This window comes from Macaca thibetana, chromosome 11 (genome assembly GCF_024542745.1).
Source record: "Macaca thibetana thibetana isolate TM-01 chromosome 11, ASM2454274v1, whole genome shotgun sequence".
NCBI lineage: Eukaryota > Metazoa > Chordata > Mammalia > Primates > Cercopithecidae > Macaca > Macaca thibetana.
In genome coordinates, this window is record NC_065588.1 from 58,397,287 (window position 1) to 58,418,418 (window position 21,132).

A 21,132-nucleotide genomic window follows, 5' to 3' on the forward strand; every position below is an offset into this window, starting at 1 on the left:
GTCATGTGCCCAGCTCCATGCTAATCAATAGACTTCTGTAGAGAACAATTTGAAACTCCCAAGCAAGTACTTAATCCACCTGTGCCTGTTTCTCTATCCATGTGCTGAAGCAAATACTAGTACTATATCCCAGAATTGCTGAGAAAATTAAAGGAGGCATTGCATATCAGCATTTAGCACAGTGTCTGGCACAAATTATTATCATATTTTTTAAATCCTGCAATTAGAGCTGTCTAATAATGATTGAACTCCTCTCACCAGAAAGGCAGACAGACAGGCTGTATAACATTTATCAGAAATAATGGATAAAGCCTGTTCCAAACCTATGAGACTGTGGGAAAGAGGTAGCATCTTGGCTCATATAGGTTCTTTTCCTCTCTACTCGTTGATATAGGGGAGCTTTCTCAGAAATTTTCATACATTTCCAAAGATAATACAAACAAATGAAAAATTAATATGATTTTCAGAGACACACCAAAATAAATCAGATGCTTGGATTAACTACTCATTTATTTTTCCATTAAGATCAATGTCATTTTCCATTGCTTATACTTTTTTAAAAGAAAACCAAATACAGAAACTAAAACTAAATCACAGGAAAAAGTTAATAAATGTGGCTGTTATTAGTTTAACCCTGTATATTAGCATTCTAACGCATATTGCCTGTGTAGTCCTTTAGTTTCTTCAGAGGTTTACATTATCCCAGCTACATTAAGAGGAGCTCAAGGAAAGCAACTACATCATATGTTTTTCTTAATTCCCTGCCATACTTTCCAGCATATAGTAGGTGGCAAATACCTTGATACAGCCATGGTGTATCATGGATTCCATACCAAATGTTGGCAAGGATGTGGAGTACGTGGACCTCTCATGCATTGCAGGAGGGAGTCAAGATTTTTACACCAATACTGGAAGAGTGTCTGACAGTATTTTCAAAAACTGTACATATACATACCCTATGACCTAACAATTTCACTACTGGTATGTGTTTATGTGGCAATTCTACAGCAATACTACAGTGATGCATCTATGTATTTAAACATGCATAAATATGTGCACACACACAGAAAATGTACAAAGGTATTTAAAGCAGTATTATGTGGAATATCCTCAAACTGGAACAATAGAAATATTCTTCCAAGGTATAATAAATGAATTGTGGTATATTCATATGATAGAATACTATGCAGCAATGAAAATAAGGTATTGCCTTTCATATCACTCTCACCAACATGCTAAGCAAAAGAAATAAGGTTCAAATAAGTTTATACTCTAAGATTCCATTCATGCAAAGGTCAAAAGCAGGTAGGATGGATCTATAGTGATATGATGCAGAAGAGTAATCGCCTGTGGGAGAGGGACATAAGAGTAACTTCTGGAGTACTAGCAATAAAAATATTTATAGAAGTAAAAAGCCACGGGACCAATATCATTGCATTCCACTGCTCTCTTCCCCCTGCCTATTGAATCAATGTAATTTATAAACATTCTATAGAAATAACAAAAGGCGGGGAAAGAACATTGTAGCAAAAACCCTGGAACTTCTTTGAGGTTCTATTGCTGCTTCCAACTAGCTACAAGGTTACTTAAGTTGCTAAAATATTTTGTTCCTTCTCATCTCTAAAATAAATGTATTGAACTGATCTCTTTTATCCATTCAACAACACAATATATAGCAGAAGTCCCCAACCTTTTTGGCATCAGGGACTGGTTTCATGGAACACAATTTTTCCATGCACTGAGGCAGTGGAGAGTTGTTTCAGATGACTCAAGCACATTACATTTATTGTGTACTTTATTTCTATTATTATTACATTGTAATTAATATATAATGAACTAATTACACAACTCATCATAATGTAGAATCAGTGGGAGCCCTGAGCTTGCTTTCTTGCAATTAGATGGTCCCATCTCGGTGTGATGGGAGACAGTGACAGATCATCAGGCATTAGATTCTCATAAGGAGTGTACAACCTAGATCCCTCACATGCACAGATCACAGTAGGGTTTGTGCTCCTATGAGAATCTAATGCTGCCACTGATCTGACAGGCGGTGGAGCTCAGGCGGTAATGCAGGCAATGGGAGGTGGCTGAAAATACAGATGAAGCTTCGCTTGCCCTCCCGCTGCTCACTCCCTGCTGTGTTGCCCAGCTCCTAACAGGCCACAGACAGATACTCATCTGTGACCCAGGGGTTGGGGACTCCTAATATATAATGATTCACATTGTATATCAAAAGTAAATCAAAAAAGTGTAATTACAGCTAATTAAAAACTATGTAAACATACAGATGAAAATAAGATATTATGGAAAGCTATAATTAGCTGCTGTTAAGTGATGATGTTGTAGAAAGGTTTTAATACAAATAAAACTTGGAATCAAAAGATCCCATGATAACAAGAACAAAACAGTGTTACCAAAAACCAAAAGCAAGATGGTTTGATCCCCAACCTGGAGGACCCTAACCCTCCAATGCCTCTCTCTTCTGTGGAACCACATCACTTGTCCCCTTTGTCCAACCAATGAGAAAACCCTTCAGAGACTGGTGATAATATGGTGGGGAAGGTCACTGCAATTAGGTCTTGTAGTGGCTTATGTTTCACTGCGTTTTCATATAGCCTAGGACATAGTACTCTGTATATTACATTTATTCCATAGATAGTTCTAGATTTATTTATTTGGGATAATAAAAAGGGAAAATTTCTGTAAGACACACACTTGAATCATAAAAGACCTTTTTTAGTTTCTCCTTTCCTTACAAATAGACCTCATGTAACCTCAGTGTTCTTTCTCTAACTGAAATCTTGGCTCCTCCCTGAGCACCCTGCCTCCTTTGCATCTCAAGTATTGGCTTTCTCTCACTTTTGCACAAAGGGCCTAGCTACAAGTGAGGTGCACTCTTTGCTTCTCATGATAGCTTCCTGATTATTCTCCCCTTCTCTTCCATAAAATTTTCTAGCTTAGAATCTCATCTTATCAGATTACATCACTTGCAAACCCTCATTGTTGATGTAGTCTACTGATACCTGAGTCATTTCCAATTATTGCCGGACAATTTTAGCTCCTGGTTTACTATGACTTTCTAAAACACAACCCCTATCTTAATTTTTGGCTATTTCAATTCATATAGATAGTCCTACCAACACCCTGACCCTTTCCTGAATTTCTCTCCTCCAATAGTCATATCATACTCCCTATTCTAGGTTCTCATTCCCAAGTCATATTCTTCACTTTGTTGTTACCTATAACCTCTTAAAATCTAAATTTTATGCATCTATCTCCTGGCATGCATCTTTCTATCTTTCTACCTTATTCCTTCCAGTACATCAATTCACTCTAAAAATGCTTAAATCCCACAAGTTCTTGCAAAGCATTAATTCTACTAATTTTTTACGTCCTTCACCCATCTGACATCCTCTCTACCCTTCTTACTCAGATTAAATTCTATTGCCAATCGTTGGAATTACTCTCTTGCATACATCCTTGACTCCTTTCCCCTCTCATCACCATCATCTCTCACCACCATCATCTCTCACCACCATCATCTCTCACCACCATCATCTCTCACCACCATCATCTCTCACCACCATCATCTCTCACCACCATCATCTCTCACCACCATCATCTCTCACCACCATCATCTCTCACCGTCATCATCTCTCACCGTCATCATCTCTCACCTGGATTACTGCATTAGTCTCCTAACAGGTTCCCCAGCTTCCGTCTTTCTCCATCTACAGCCTGTTGTCAACACGGTAGTAAAAGGATCCTTTTAAATGTAAATATGGACCTGTCATTCACCTATTCAATAATGTGGCTTCCATCTCAGAGAAAAACCAAAGTCCAAGCAATGACTTACAAAGCCAGCCATGAACTGCACCCATTATGTCTGATTTCCCCTCCTATTCTCATCTGCTAACTCAGTCCAGGAAGCTACACTGGGCCCCTCACTGTTCCTCTATCCCACCAGACATGCTTCTACCTCAGAGCCTTTGCACTGACTCTTTCCACTGCCTAGAATATTCTTACCCTAGATATACTCTCATGACTTCCTCCTCTGCCTTTGAATTTTGCTTAAATCTCAGCTTCTGAATGTGGCTTACTCTTAAATACAATTTAAAACTGCAACCCATCCACCTCAGCCTAGGACTTCCTATCCTTCATATCCTGCTCTATTTTTCTTTTTACCACTGTGCTTTTAAATACTCTACTACACAATTTGTTTATTTATTGTGTTCATTGCTTCTCCCTTGTCTACCATCAGTAGGATTTAGACTCCATGAGGCACAAAGATCTTAATCTGTCTTGTTCTCTTATATATTCCAAGTACCATGAGAGCAAGGGCTAGTATACAGATGTACAATAAACATGTTTACATAATTTAAACATAAATACATTTCTATGTGTGACTTGCTGGATTTCAATAGAAGCAGAACCAGACTTGAGTAAAGACTTTCACATTTCTCATTTCCAATTTTTCTACAAGAAGAGCATGCAAAAAAAGGAGAACGTTTCTAATTGACCCATATGTTACAGTCTAAAAGTTAATCTCTACATTTGCTTCCCATACAGAAAAAACATTCTTAATTGTAGATCCACAGTATATCTATAAAATCACTTTTGGTTTATAGTTATCTGAAATATTATATATTATAAATGAATAGCAGTTACCAAAATCATTATGATATAAATTAAGCAAAAATACAAAATAAATAAGTTATAAAGGTATTATTTTATCTTAAATACCAACACTTAAGAGCAGCCATACATAATTAAAGAAAGTGAGAAGATGAAAACTTTTATGCTAATTCTGCAGGAAACTTCAAGCCTCTTCTAAAGTTTTAAGAAATGAGGTCTTTGTTATGTCTATTTTCACTTCAGAGTATGGCTTTCTTTATCCCTATTACAAGTGGATCACCAGCACTGCTCTGATATGGTTAGATTCTTTTCAACTCATTTAAATGAAATAAAGAGAGAGCTGGAAAGGTGTTTCTGATATTACTAGGCAACAGCTGGAAGAGAGATGAAGCAAAAAGGTGTTAAAAAGAAGAAAAGTTACTTGAACTGAAAATAGCTGTATTGTAAAATAGGAATGAGCTTCTAGTCTCTGCTCAGATATGAGTAAAGAGAGGGAAAAAAATGAGTGTCTCCAAGTTTGGTGGGGAATGTGATAGGGTATAAATTGTCTTTAAGATAAGCGGGATGGGCAACTACTGTATGACCCAGAAATTCCTCTGTTGGATATATACCTAAAGGAAATGAAATGAGTACCACATAGAGATATCAGTGCTCCCATATCCACTGCAGCATTATTCGTAATAGTCGAGATATGAAAACAACCTAAGTGTCTATCGATGGGTGAATGGGTAAAGAAAATGTGGTACAGACACACAGTAGATAGTAGAAAGCCTTAAAAATGAAGAAAATTATATCATTTGCAACAACATGGATGAACCCAGAGAACATTATGCTACATTAAATAAGCCAGAAACACAAAGCGACATAATGTATGATCTCACTTATTTGTGGATTTTTTTTTTAAAGTCAAATACGTAAAAACAAATAGAACAGTGGTTACCAGGGATGGGGTGAGGGGGGTAAATTACATGGAGAGACGTAGGTCAAAGAGTTCAAAGTTGCAGTTATGTAGGATGATTAAATATAGAAAGCTAATGTGTAAGATAAAGACTATAGTTAGTAATATTGTATTGTATACTAGAAATTTACTAAAAGAGTAGAATTTAGGTGTTACCACCAAAAAAAGCTAACTAGGTGAGGTGATGGCAATGTTTATTTGCTTGATTGTAGTAATCATTTCTTTACTATGTATGTGTGTATCTAAACATCATGCAATATACCACACATATACAATATAAATGAATAAATGAATGAATGGAAGGAAGGTTCTAATTTTATTGCTGTCGTCTCCACTTTACCCTTGCTTCTTCCTTCCTTCCATTTCCAATGAGATCTTAAATATAGATTATTTGTGACTTCAGAATACAGATATGTTTCTGGAAATTCATATAGAATGTAATTTAATTTAAAAATATAGGAAATGCATGTTTAATTCAGTTATATGCATATAGCATTTTCTAGCTTACTAGCAACTTTAATATGAAATTTTAGCATGAAAGTGCTTTCAGGGACTATACACCATATATATTATAGATAATCTAGTTCAAACTACTCATTCTGAGAGCAGGAAAATTAGGACCAGAGAGGATCAATGTCTTCTCTAAGGTTATAGGGATAAACTAGAAAGCAGGTTCCCTCTCTGTCATCCTGCTTTCTTTCCATTAATCCACAAAAATACTGTATGTATTTTACAGATAAGCAAAGTGAGGTGTAGACAGTTCATTTGCCCTAAGTTGCACAAATAGTAAGTGATGCAACTCAAGTTCGATGTCCTTTCTGATTCATATACCTGCCAATGAAAAAACATGTCTAAGAAAGAACGAACTGCAAAATCCAAAAATAAGCCTTAGATAATCTACCCTCAAATCATCTATTTATTAAAATGTACAATTCATCATTTTCCTATCAAGCTCTATTAAGCAAAATAAGCAAACATTTTCATTTTTATACTATGAAGACTCACAGCACAGCTTTATTGTATTTTTTTCTTCTCTCGATTTATTAAAACTATTTCAGTCTCTCTTAGATGATTTGAAGAGTATAAAACCTAGCCTGGTGATGGTAGTGCTGACTAGATCCTAAATTGCTTTCCATTTTGATGATACTTTTGTTTTGTAAACCAAGCACATGAGATTTGAAAGTTTTTCGGTGTTTTTTGGTTTTTTCGTTTTTGGTTTTTTGGGTTTTTTTTGGGGGGGGGGTTTGGTTTGTTTTTCTCTTTAAACCTTCCTATTTCATCACTGCTTTTTGTTGGCAAAGGCAAACAGGGTTGTGAAGCGTGCCCTCTGCTGGTAAGAAGAGGAAAACGGTCATACTTCAAACCAAAGTGATCCTATGAATTTCATGTGGATAGCAGATGTATCTGAAGATCCGAAATATAGTAGCCTACAAATGATTGATTTAAAAATAACTATCATGCTATAGTAACATAATTATATATAATATTCACTTAAAATTGGAGAGAAAATAGATTTACAAGACATTGAATAGTAATACTTATACTTGTTCCAGCATTTTATGTTTGCTTTACTACTAACTAATGTCTAAGAGAGGCTACAATTGGGAAGAGAAAAGGAAATCATCCTCAGATGGATGGAGCCACCCACTGGTTTTCCATATTTTACCGAGGAAACTGTCAATAGTTTATCAACTTCAAAATATCAATTGCAAGCACTGACATTGTCATTCAAATGGAAGTCACCAAATTCAGTGACCACTATATCTTCTCCCCAAAACATTTTCTATCACAATTCATCAATAAGTCCCCATTAACCCTTTTAATATCCCCTTGCAAGGCAAAAAGGGAGACAGATCCCTAACTCATCACAAATGTTCATTACAAGTGTGTGCTTCAGACATCTGCAAGTTACTTAAACTAACAACTATAAACTTTTAATATTTCTTATCTCATAAGACTAAATGGACTATATATTTCTTTTTATAAGGTGTTAAGAAATGAATCTTGCCTGTGAAGCATGTTTGAAGGAAACTCTGGGAAGGGTGATGAAGATGCGTCCTGTGTGATTTGTCACCTGGCCACCTCTCTACCATTCTTCCCGGCCCCCGTGCTCCTTCTGCTCCAGCCCCACTGACCGCTTCCTATTCCTGGAGCATGCTGAGCACATCCTCTCCCAGCGGCTTTTGCATTTGCTGACCCGACCCCTATGATTGTAGCATTCTTTACACACACAGACTCACAGCCTCTTCTTACAGCTCATTGAGGGCTCGGCATAAATGTCCCAACATCAAAAAGACCTTCCTTTATTACCCTATATGAAATCACCACATCCCTTTACCCCGATCTTCACAATACTTATTACTTGTTATTATCACAGTGATTTTGTTTAATTTATAATCCATATCTTCCCAGGAGGAAGCAAGCTTTGTGAAGAGGAGATTTAACTTATGTGGTTCACTGTTCTGTTCACAGTAACTGGAAGAGAACCTAGTTCATAGTAGGTCATAAATACTTGATGAATGGATAAGTAAATGAACTTATCAGGAACACTACGGAGATAATTTCTGCTTTGAATGGGAGAGTGATCTAACGACTTCCAGGGCACCATCCTGTAATTTTATAAGGATAGATCATCTTGAAAAAACAGACCCCATCTTCTTTCTTTTGATTGCTAGTCGTACACTTTCAGAAGTCCTTGCAACTTTTTTTAAAGTTTTACTTTTTTTCAAATTGATACATAACAATACGGGGTACAATGTGATATTTACATACATGTATACACTGTATAATGATCAAATCAAGGTAATTAGCAAATCCATCACCTCAAACATTTATTGTTTCTTTGTGGTGAGAACATTCAAAATTCTCTCTTCTAGTTATTTTAAAATATACAATACTTTATCGTTAAATATAGTCAACCCTACTGTCCAAAAGAACACCAGAACTTATTCCTCCTAATTGGAATTTTGTACCCATTTGCCAACATTTCCCCATTCCTCTACCCTTCCCAGTCTCTGATAACCACTATCCTACTCTCTACTTCTATGACATCAGCCTTTTAAAATTCCACATATGAGTGAGATCACGTGGTATGTCTCTTTCTGTGTCTAGCTTATTTCACCTAACATAAGGTCCTCATAACTCTTTACAAAGAAATAAAGTATACGCAAATCAACTAAATGAATTTGGGAACACCATGAAAAAAGTTTGATTGGATGTTTAAATAATTCATTGCACTACCGTGTAAGATATTTTTTCTTCTTTGTTACTGTCATTTCCTTTTGATCATGTATTTTAAGACAAATAAAATACAGCAACTATAAATAATCTATAAAAATATCACATTACTGGAGTTGATTAAGTGGTTAAATATCAAATATTTCACATAGTTCCTATGCTTTCTAAAATTAACATTATAATAGAATAATGTTTTCAAGAACTGAAAAGGTAAAGCAGTAACAGGAAGAAAACAAAATTTAAATCTGTGAGTATATGCTAGTGCTTACTATTTTTTTATTATGATACTGCCAAACTCTATTAAAAGTATCATCACACAACATAACATCTTCTAAGTCTAATTCAAAAATGACATACCTAAAATTTATCATAAAGAAATATGATGTTCTATTTAAAATATTACTACTATAACACCCATCTTTGAGAAGAACACATTTTAGGTATGCTTGTAATCCCTAAGGAATAAGCAAAATAATGAAATTTATAACATGTCCAAATATTCCTACCTGGCTTTCTGGCATTGCTGTCTGTCTAGATGCATCAGGATTACACACAAGAAAGATGATTGCAGTTATTTGGCGTTTTGACAAATGCCTGACACTATCCATTTTATTGCCAACATTTTAGGCCCCTTATTGCACATGATGAGAGAACTGACCTTTGAAAGAAAATTGTTGGGTCGAATAGAGAAAAATCAAATGACAGAAATTGATAGAAAGAGGACTGTTGTTGCAATCATATTTGGATCGTCTCAGATGACCAACTTTTCTAACTAGTAAATTTTTGTAACTTAATCATGTTTATCAGTGAAAATCTCCTATTACAAATGTACAAACATAACACAAGGGAGAATCTTTTAGCCCATGTAGTCATTTTTCAGAAGAAAAGCAGAGCAATGAGAACTTCAGTATCTGGTCACACATAGAACAATCATATTAAACACATAATTTCAGGTCTTCATAGCATTTTGCAAAACACATTGCTTAAATTATCTGAAAGTCAATTAAGTGAATTTGGGGGGCATCATAAGGCCAAAAGATGATGCAGGTCCCCTTATTTATAAAATCATCATGTTCTCTTTTACTCATCCTTCTTACATTGGTATCAAGCAACAGCTGAGAAAGCTCCACTTTCTTAGATGTATTCATTTATTCATTTAAAAAGCATTTCTTAAGTGTCTACTATGTACCAGGAACCAATAGCTGCTGGGAATTTGAATATTATACATAATCCCAATCTCTTTAGAGCTGATAGAAGATATAACATGGATGATTCTGATTTGTGTTTCACATTACCACTATGAAACGCTCTCAAAGAAAGTCAAAAGGACACTAGGCATTTAGATATGAGCAATTCAGAAACACTCATTTGGCTTTATCAGATATAAAAAATAGATAATTATGTGAAAGTCTAATATTATTTCAAGTGACTAAGCCATCCAAAGTGACACATTACGTCATTCCATCCATTTATTACTCACAGAAGGTAATCAGATAATTCTATTCTTTGTTTTGCAGATGAGGAAACCAATATTCTGAAAATTTGTGACACATACAAAGTCAAAAAATGAGCAGTTCTTAGATATGAACTGAGGTCCACTAGCTCCTAGTCCATGTTTTTTCCCATGAGAATAATTATCCAACCATATAGAATAAACTCATCTTCCCTTTCTGTCTTCAGACACTGATAGGAATGCCTTAGTGACAAAGTACTGTGTGTTTAAATAATTCAACATTCTTTGAAAACTGCCCCCAAATAGCTACTCCAGTGCCAAAAAAAGAATAAAGGAGACTGGCCAGCTGAGGTAGTCTCATAACATAATTAAATATGCCTAAGAAACACACCATTCTCCGTTAGCTTTTACATTTTTGTTTTTTGTTTACTTTTGCAACATTCAAAATACCTATATAAAAACATTAATTTGAAACTGTAGTATAAGGTAGCCAGTGGCTTGTATAAAATAGACCAGAGTTAAATTCCCTGCAACTGCACTGAGCTCTTCTGTAAACCTCAGTTTGCCTCATCTGTAATACAGAGCTAAAGCTGACTTCACATTTGTAAAATACTTGCCTGACCTCTCAGCACACAAATGCTAAGTAAATCATAAGCACTAACAGGGATTCTATGAGAATGGCTCCCTAATAGTGCTTACACTCTACTGACAATTGTTTGTACTTGATTTTCAAGTGTTCTTAAATCATTTCATAGCGCATGCTGAACATTACCGCTAGAATCTGTAGAAATCTGTAATTTCTAAGGCTTAATATTTTTGGTCACTTTCAGTGGAGATTAAATAAAAGTGATTTAGTGGTGATAAGAAGAACTCCAACTCACCTCATACACACTGGTGCATTGAGAAACATCAATAAATGTTAATTATCTGACTGTCACATTATTAAAACTTTGATAAGTCTGTTCTTCTCATAAAGCAAATACAAAAAAATAAAACATTTTGTCTGTAACAAACTCTTATTTTTATCACTTCTATTTGCCTTTAGGTGATGTGCCCTATTGAAGGCAATGGGAGACACGTACATCATCTTTCTCATATTTCAGCATTTTTCAAAAAAAAAAAAAAAAAAGACTGTTGATTTATTTTAACCTCCACAGAGGCTTTGTGAAGGAACAAAGGTATGTACGGTCAGGATGAGACATTTCCTATTTTTATAAGCACCTTCAAACTTCCATTGCTTACATTCGTATTGAATTTTCTCAAAGCACAAAAGTAAAAAAGTCTCTACAGGAATAAAACTGTATCCAAACTATTCCATCTCAGACTTTGTCTTATTCCTAAAAGTACTCTACAGAAGCAAATATTTGAAAACGTAATGGGAAATAATCCAATCTAAAACACAGTACCCAAAATTTAACCTTATCAATAAAAAAGAAAATCGGTATTTTGGTACTATGATAGTACTAAATATTCCACAAATAACACACTCAGAAGAGAAAAAATAAAATTCTATATTCCTGATTATTGCAGGGCTTAAAAAAATCACTTAAATCTAAATACTGGAGGGAAATGTAGTTTGCAGAAAATTATGGAAGCACAGTCACGCTGCAGACAAAATTGCCCTGAAATTTGCCCAGTTCAGAGCCTCAATGCATACTTACATATTCTCCTTATTAAAATGCTAGAAATTAATTTCTTGCCCAAGAGGAATTCATAGTCCCATGTTTAAAGCACAAAGATTACAAGGGGAACAGTTAGATTATCTACAGATGCCAACACGTGAATTTAGCCTATTATTATTGAACATTTGCAGTTTATGGACAAAAGAATAGTAAATCAGTAAGTTCAGCAGGATAGGCTGCTTAAGAAGGATTAGACTATCAGACTATAAATGAGATAGAATTTTACTACATGGAAATCAGTGAGATAAATTTAAGCTTTGTAGCTTACAAATTTGTGGTATTTACTGCAAGGGCAGCACAATAGAAATCAATGCCTGCCACTACCCACTCATAAATCTCTAATCATAGCACGTAACAGGTTTGAACTAATGCGGGATCAAGTCGAACACAATTTTCCTGGTTAACATATTATAAAAGTAGGTGTGTTCATAAACATACAACAAGAAAAAGGAAAGAAGACTTCCTACTGCTAATGGGTGCCATTTGAGACTTAAGTTAATAGTGAGTCTAAAATTCCAATAGCTAATCCTTCAGGCAAATACTGCACCCAGATATTAAATACTACACACATCATCATCACACAGCATGGTAGCTCTGCTGGAGTTACTCCATTAGAAAAATCAACCTTATTACTAGTCTAATACCACAGTGTGAGTAATGAACTGCACTGTAAGTTGTATAGAATCATTTAATGAACTGCAATAATATGAAATTTCCTTTTGGTCTGTTTAATAACTTATCTTATTCACTCAACTACTCAGGCTTCAAATCTTGACCATCTAATATTAGACAACGGGAGATTCACTGTGTAAATATAACAAATTAGTTGTAAGTTAGTCGATAATTTAAGTTCACCTTCAAATATAGCACAATCAAAAGCCAAAATACTATTTCACTTTTACAACAATTGGTATAATGGCAACAGGTTCTATCTTACAAAGTCTACGTAATAGGCCTCACCAATATATGCAGAAGGGAAATGAACTATCTTGGACCCACTTTGCAGGAATAGTGCCAGGGCCATGCTAGATGCTTCTTAAATACTTCATATCTGACTGTTGACTGATATCTTAGTGAACTACTGTGCAATGCATTTAACAAAAATCTTTAAAATATATATTATTCCACTGGGCTATATAAACACACATCAAAACATCCTACTGACAGCAAAAACCTTAATTTTATAATTCAGGCAATAAAATACAAAGATTATAAAGCTACATTCTCAAGAATACAGGGTAAATTTAACACACTAGTGGACCAACTTTGACAGCAAGATACCAACATTTACAACCCAATAAGATAGTATTTATTATTATTATTATTATTATTATTATACTTTAAGTTCTAGGGTACATGTGCATAACGTGCAGGTTTGTTACATACGTATATTTGTGCCATGTTGGTGTGCTGCACCCATCAACTTGTCAGCACCAAGACAGTATATTAACCAGTGTTGCTGCGTAATTTATTTTGTGTTTGTGAGCTGAAAACAATTCAAAATGATGTTCATTTGGGCGCAGTGGCTCATGCCTGTAATCCCACATTTTGGGAGGCCAAGGTGGGTGGATCACTTGAGACCAGAAATTCAAGATCAGCCTGGGCAACATGGCTAAACCCCATCTCTACAAAAAAAAATACAAAATTAGCTGGGCATATTGGTGCATGCCTGTAGTTCCAGTTAGTCAGGAGGCTGAGGCAGGAGAATTGCTTAAACCTGGAAGGCAGAGGCTGCGGTGAGCAGAGATGGCGCCACTGCACTCCAGCCTGGGTGACAGGGCCAGACTCTGTCTCAACAAAATAAAAACTAAAAATAAAATAAAATCATGTTCAGTTGTCAGTACTTTTCATCTTGGCTGCCATAAATAGGCCATAAAGCAACTTAAAGTCAGATTCCACTATCATTTATTAAACAGAACTATTAAATATCAAGTATTGTGCTAGACTTTTCCACATAAATTGATAATTCTCATGATCAACCAAATTTGGAAACCACCCTGCCAATGGTGGGCCACATCTCCACAATGCTATGCCCAATAGCTTCAATGATAGGACAGACAACCTCCTAAAAATACAAAGTCCATCCATTTCATCGTGAAGAGCTCTATTAGCAAATTCTGCTATAATTAACCAAAATCTGTTTTCTAAAAAGGTCTGTCCTAGCACCTCTTCTAGTATTACAAATGAGCCCTCTTCTCTCCTATACAAGAAGACAGCTATTCACATACATGAAAAGTTACCATGTCTCCAACTTGCTGCAATTTAAACTTGTCTGCTCCATCCTTGATCTTTCTGGTAGCATTCCGTCTTTTTCCTTCTTATAATTTACAACTGATATATCATTTGTTTGTTCACTTTTTATAGCTTGCGTTCTCTGCTAAACAAGGGCTGAGTCCGAGGATCATGTCCATTTTGTGAACCATTGCACAGCCAGTATCTAAAACGTAACAGGTACTCAATAAATATTTGATGAATAAATTAAGGAATAAATTATTTTGATGCATAGGCTCATAATCTTTGGTTTATATCACCACACTCATTTTTAGAGATAGAGTCACAGGGGAGAGAAAAAGAGTTCCTCAATTAGCTGATCTCCTACATAGTAGGAAATCTCAGTAAATGGTTTTAAAGTAGATTTTTTAACGATAAAGATGAGCAGCATTTATTTATTCTATAAATACATATATTGATTTTCTACAAAGTGCAAACAATGTACCAGACACTGATGATATAGTGGTGAGCAGAGTAGATATAGTTCTTGCCCTCATGATGTGATAATGAAATTTAAGAGGTTACTATATAGAGAAGCAAAGTACACTATTTATTGCAAGAGAATTGCATTAAGTTCACATCCTCACATAGATCCGGCAGTGAGACATCAATTAACTATCTTGTAATCAGATAATAACCACAGCAAGGAAAAAGAGAAGATGGCAGGCCTCAATTTAAACAAGTAAATCATGGAATCATAAAGCTGAGACATGAGTGGTCCAATTCATAAATGCAGAAAGTAGAACGGTGGTTGCCAGGGGTTGAAGGGATAGGAGAATGGGAATTTGTATTTAATGGGTATAGAATTCTATTTTGGGAAGACGAAAAAAGTTTTGGAGATGGATGGTGGTAATGGTTGCACAACATTAATAGATGTAATGCCACCAAATTGTACACTTTAAAACAGTTACAATGGTAAATTTTATATTGTGTAAATTTTAACACCACAAAGAAAACTACAAAAAGAACTGTGTCACACATGGCAGTTATATTTCAAACAATGTAGTAGTCATTTACCATGCATATGCACAGAACTCGGGGTCCTGAGTTTGTTTTTGAGTTCCACGTGCACAAATAAGGAGAAACACTACCAACAGCAGGAACTTAAGTGAAGGAAGACGACCACATTTGACAAATAATGTATCATTATGTGACCAGTGAGAAACCTCAAGGATGCCGACAGTTCATTTTTTACTTAAATTCCCTTTCAGGAAAGCTCTCTAGGACTGTGAGACTCGGTGATTATTTTTTAATTCTCTCACCTCCAAAACACAAAGAAATCTTTACCCCTCAAGTGAAAAAGCTTAACTTTGCAAAAATCCTAGGGACAAAACTACCAGAAATGACTCAAGGATGAAGTCGGGAAATACTGGGAAAGCTAACTGGAAAATGTTAACTCTGTCTTAACACTCCAACTGCCTTCAGACCCTTCTTCCCACAGGCGCCAGGGAAATCATATTTAAAATCAAGATGCAGGTGGCATATGACTGAGGAGAAAACCTCCATTCCTAATATAAAATGTAAGGCATACTGCAACAACACCCCTCTGGGCCCTTCTCATAATCGACCATCCTACCAATCATTCATACGGATAGCAAAACCAGAACAGTGTCACCGCCAAGCCAGTCAAACTGTCAACAACATTTATTATTGTGTGTACAGGGTACCAGTAAGTGATACAAAAGAAAAAGTCTCATCCTTTGCCCTTCAGGAGCTCATAATAGGAAGAATAATTATTTCTGCCATACATGTAGGGCAGGGGAGTTGGAATGCAATGAAGAAAAGACCATGAGCTCTGGAGTGAGACAGACCAGTGATCTAATACCAACTCTATAACTTTTTAGCTGTATGACCTTAATGATAATACATAGCTAAATTACTGAGGGCTTACCACACACCACGAAGTTTGGTCCATAATCCATCCCAGCTAATCTTCACAAACCCTATAAAGTAAATACTATTATTGTTTCATACATAAACTCAAGCTATTTAATTTCCCTGAGCCTCAGTTTCCTTGAGGGGATGGAGGATTAATACCAACTTTTTATCATTGTTTTGAAAGTTACATGAGCTAATGCGTAAAGAAAATAGCTTAAGATACTATAGACTCTCATTATAAGAATACTGATACCAGTATTTCATTAAATGTCTATAAAATGCACATATTTAGAAAAATTACTCTAAGAAAGCATTTTAGATATCAGTATTTTGTTATAAATAGTCTGAACTATTTGTAAATTCAATTTAATTCAGCAAGTATATGTATTCTTGCTATATACAAGATACTGCGCCAGTTACTGCAATATGCACGCCAATATATGACACAATTTTGGTCATTAAGGAGTTAGTAATCCAGGAAATTAATAACAGAATACATTCTATCTTAAAATTAACTCAACTAACCAAGGCCTAAGAGTTGGGCACATGGTGAAATATTTTTATTCTGGAGTGTATTTTGTTATATTCTCCATCACTGCTTTAAACCATAACTGCAAGATGACTTTTTCCCTGAAAAATATAACTTTCTACAAGTTAAATACCAGGTTATTTCATTAAAGTATGGTTCCTCTTGTTTTTCACATTAATATAGCATATATATTTTATAAACACTTGTATCAACTGAGCACTTGCTGATTTTCAATCATCAGCATGAAATTCCTTCAATAAAAGAAAGCAAGCAGCCAATATTCAAGCATTCTGTTTATAACGACAACCTAAACTGCCATTCAAGCCCACTGCTGTCTGTTATAATTATCAGAATGAATGGAAATAAATGATCAATAATAGGAAAGCTTCTTATTCATCTCCCATGGCAATGTGCTTTCAATTCCTAGTGAGATTTCCCAAGATATTTATGGAGAAATCTTCCCAGAACATTGATCTCAATTGAAGATCTTATAGTTTGGGAGAATGCAGGGAATTTCCCCATGGAAATGGGGAAAGATATGATATAAGGTACTGCGCATCCCTGCAGTAAACAAGTACTGAGCATTTATAAAATGTTTGACAGAATTGATAACATAGATACTGTAATTAGCGTGCATTATAAAATGTTTCCCATCCCTCCAGGTAAACTCCATCAAACTATAGTTTTAAAAGCAGTTAACATACTGGAGTAACAATCATTAGTCAAAACCCATTACATTTCATTGTGAAATCCCCAGTATTATCATTCTCTTTCATCCTTCCGGGAAAGAATAGCAATCCATGTATATGATTAAGAGATATCACCATTTATTCACACAAAATCAAGCAAAGGCTTAAAGACAGTATTTCATACATTAGAAGTGTCCATTCAACTAAGCTTAAAGTTAAGTTTTTTAAAAAATTCATGTTTTACACCACAAATGATGCTTCTGGTTCTTAAGTTTCCAATTTAATTATTTTCAATTTCTTAATATATTTGTATTCAATTTTAGTTTTATTCATTTTAATGCTCAACGTTCAGACTACCTCACTATAAATATTGAAAGACAATCTCATCATTGTAGATTAAACTGATTCCAAATCATCTCAACAGGATATTGAGAACTTACCTTGAACCGAAAATGTTTCATTTTTTTGATACTAAATGACTACAAATGCCAAGTTCTATACCGGCACTAGACATATAAAAATGACTTCAGAACATAGTAAGAAAGAGAAACACAAGAAAGACAAGAATTAAAATACAACATGAAAAGTGCCATACTAGTATTATTATACCAAAGACCCACAGAAACACAGAGGGAATATACCCTCATTACAGCCCCCTTCCTTTCATTTCTACCTGGAAGAAAGGAGAACCTACATTTCCAAAGGAGGTAGTTTTAAGCTTAATATTAGGGGACAAATAATAGCTCACTAAGAAAACTTAAAAAGAATGAAAGAACATTCCAAGTAAAGAAAAATGTAAGACACAAAGCCCAAACGTAGAAATGGGCATGGTGTTTTCGGAGAATGTCAATTAGTTGTGTCAATGAATTGCAGCACAGATAACACTGGGATATGGACAGGGAGTCAGATGAAAAGGGTGAAGGTGAAAATTAACTACCTACAAACCAAACTGTAAAGACTATTCTATTTCATGCTAAGGAGTTTATACTACAGGCAAGAGCTGCTTATTTAAATTTTCTTTGTGTTTGAAAATGATTTCCGTGAAAACAACCCTTAACTCACTTCTCATTCACTGAAATGTACTGATTGAGCACCATTTCTCTGCCAGGATTGGCAACCGTGAAAACAACCCTTAACTCACTTCTCATTCACTGAAATGTACTGATTGAGCACCATTTCTCTGCCAGGATTGGCAAATATCACAATCGCCAAAATTTTTCTGCAGCCTGGTTTTATATGGCCCACAAACTGAAAATAGTTTTTACATTTTTAAATGAATAAAGACAATCAAAGTAAGAATAATATTTCATGACATGTGTTTATACAAAATTTAAATTTTAGTGCCCCTAAATAAAGTTTTATTTGAACACAGTTATATTCACTCCTTTGCATATTGTCCATGCCTGCTTTTGTGATATGGTAGCAGAGATAAGTAGTTGCAATAGAGACAGTATGGCCTGCAAATCCTAAAACACTTACTAAAACAGGAAAAGGTTGCTGATTTCTGTGCTAGATACTGGGAAAACAAAAGGTCTAATTATGGAGATGAACCGAGAAGCAGATCAATACAATTCAATATGATAAGTACTGTGGTACAAATAATCTCATAATATTAGATTAACAGATGCTTGGGACACATAGCCCAAATGGTGGGAAAGGACTCTGAATAAGGAAAGGCTTCTTTTGTTTTATTTTTATTATTATTATTATTTATTATTTCCATAGGTTTTGGGGGAACAGATGGTGTTTGGTTACATGAGTAAGTTGTTTAGTGGTGATTTGTGAGATTTTGGTGCACCCATCATCCGAGCAGTATATACTGTACCCAATTTGTAGTCTTTTATCCCTCACCCCCTCCCACCCTTTCCCTCAAGTCCCCAAAGTCCACTGTATCATTCTTTTTTTTTTTTTTTCTGTCTTTCTGCAATATTTTATTAAAGGTCTTTACAGAGCAACATTGAGACTCCAGAATACAGCTGCCAAGGAGACCCTGTTATGCTGTGGGGACTGGCTGCGGCATGGCAGGTGGCTCTGGCTTCCCACCCTTCTGTTCTGAGATGGGGTGGTGGGCAGTATCTCATCTTTGGGTTCCATGATGCTCATGTGGTCAGGCAGGGGCTTCTTAGGGCCAATCTTACCAGTTGGGTCCCAGGACAGCTTGATCTTCACCTTGATGCCCAGCACACCCTATCTGAGCAACACATGGCGCACGGCAGTATCAATGTAGTAATTAACAGGGTCTCCGCTGTGGATCATCAGGCCACCCACAAACTTCATGGATTTAGTCCTCTGTCCTCGGAGTTTCCCAGACACCACCACCTCGCAGCCTTTAGCCCCACTCTCCATGATGAACTGCAACACACCATAGCCAGGCCCTCCTCACAGCAAGCCCTCCTAGGAACTTGTAACGCAGAGACTCTGCCTGGGCAATGTCACGACCCCTAGTGGCCACCTTGTCAGCATAAAGCTCTACACTGCCCTCTGGAAAGCCAAACGTCTTCTGAACTACAGCAGTGAGTTCCCGAATCCACCGGCCCTTCTCACCAAGAATATTCTGTGTTCTAGTGGCTAAGATAAACATTTCTGTCCTGGTTAGTGTAAAGGAAAGGCTTCTAAAACTGGATTAGATAAAATTTAGAGACCAAGTGATGAAGAGCCTTACATGTCCTGCTAAAGACTTCCAATTCCATACTGAAGGCAATGGCCAGCCTTTGATAGGTTTCAAGAAGGTTTATGACATGATCAGTTTTATATTCTAAAATGGTGATCCTAGAAGAAATTTATATAATTATACTTAATGCCATTTTCTTCCATAGCAAACACAACACTGGGATGTCAGGATTATTTCCTCTAAGAAGAATTAATGAACATTCCGATCAGGCAATCATTCTTACTCACTTTTTCTCTCTTAACAAAATAATAACAACAACAATAATAGCTAGTACTTTTTGAGTGTTACCATGTGCCAGGCACTTGCTAAGTGCTTCAGTGTATTAATTCGTTCAATCCTCACTCATATAATCTGAGCAAGTAACTCCTGTCAAACTGGGTACATAAAATAATGTAATTAGATTTCACCCTTTTCTGGATGAAAACATTTATAGTGCTCAAATCACATATTCTTATCTGCTCTTAGGCAAATGTACTGAACAGTTGAAGCATAAACTTTAGCTCCCTTCATCAAGCAAGACAGGTAGTTATGTAATCACTCGTTTATCCACTCCAATTACTGGCTGAGTGTCTGTCATGTGCCAGTAACTGTGCTGGGAAGATATGAGTGTATACCAGCAAGTAGTTCTCATTCCCAGGGGTTCCTGTGGCTGAATGAGGGGAGGAACCACACCACCAATCTCAGACCTGAACCATAGTCATTGTTTATCCCCCTCCGCCCAGGATTATACTGTTGGATACATCTAATATTTGAAATTCTTATTAAAATATCTACCTTCGAAGCAGTCTTGCAAGTTGATGTTCTGGTAAGAGAGAGAAAAAGACAGTGAGAGACAAAGAGAATCAATGAGCATCAGTGATGAAAATGAAGTCAAGAAAGACAGAAATCACTAGTTCCTAGAGAGCCAAGGATTGGTATTTCGGCCTGTTTTCCAATAGCAAAATGAATGAAATAACAATGGATTGTTACCCGGAGTAACTAGGTTGGAAGTGGAGGGAAAGGGGCTTAGTGAGGGGAGGGTGAACAGCAAATGTTTGGACAAGAGAGGGACCTCCCTCTGTGATATATGGCATTTGCCTTGATTTATGCTATAAAAGATGCAGGAAATTTTTTATACATCTAAATA

At 35.8% G+C, this 21,132-nt stretch overlaps 1 protein-coding gene and 1 pseudogene across 2 annotated transcripts in view; both read right to left on the minus strand.

Moving 5' to 3' along the window:
• Positions 1–21,132, minus strand: part of TAFA2 (TAFA chemokine like family member 2) — a 502,254-nt gene that overhangs the window by 300,819 nt on the left and 180,303 nt on the right. The gene's annotated exons all lie outside the window — the stretch shown is intronic.
• Positions 13,322–21,132, minus strand: part of LOC126931623 (uncharacterized) — a 39,131-nt pseudogene continuing 31,320 nt past the window's right edge.